Source organism: Salvelinus sp. IW2-2015, linkage group LG4q.1:29, assembly GCF_002910315.2.
Source record: "Salvelinus sp. IW2-2015 linkage group LG4q.1:29, ASM291031v2, whole genome shotgun sequence".
Lineage (NCBI taxonomy): Eukaryota > Metazoa > Chordata > Actinopteri > Salmoniformes > Salmonidae > Salvelinus > Salvelinus sp. IW2-2015.
Window position 1 is genome coordinate 79,427,496 of NC_036842.1, and position 371 is coordinate 79,427,866.

Genomic DNA, 371 nt, shown 5'->3' on the forward strand with positions numbered 1-371 from the left:
ATTTCCTGGGGTAACAATGTAAGAAATAATACATAAAAAAAAAAAAGTGCAGTTTCCTAGGAACACGAAGCGAGGCGACCATCTCTGTCGGCGCCATCAAAGGGGGAGATCAAGCTGATCCTAACTGTTATAGGCTTATTTATTTTTTGCCATGTTTATCTAGTGTTGGAAAACTTGTCAATAATCAACTGACTGGCTTTCTTGATGTCTATAGTCCTCTCTCTGGTTTGCAATCTGGTTTCCGCTCAGGTTATGGATGTGTCACTGCAACCTTAAAAGGTCCTCAATGTCGTCACCATTGCCCTTGATTCTAATCAATCTTGTGCTGCTATTTTTATTGACTTGGCCAAAGCTTTTGATACGGTAGACCA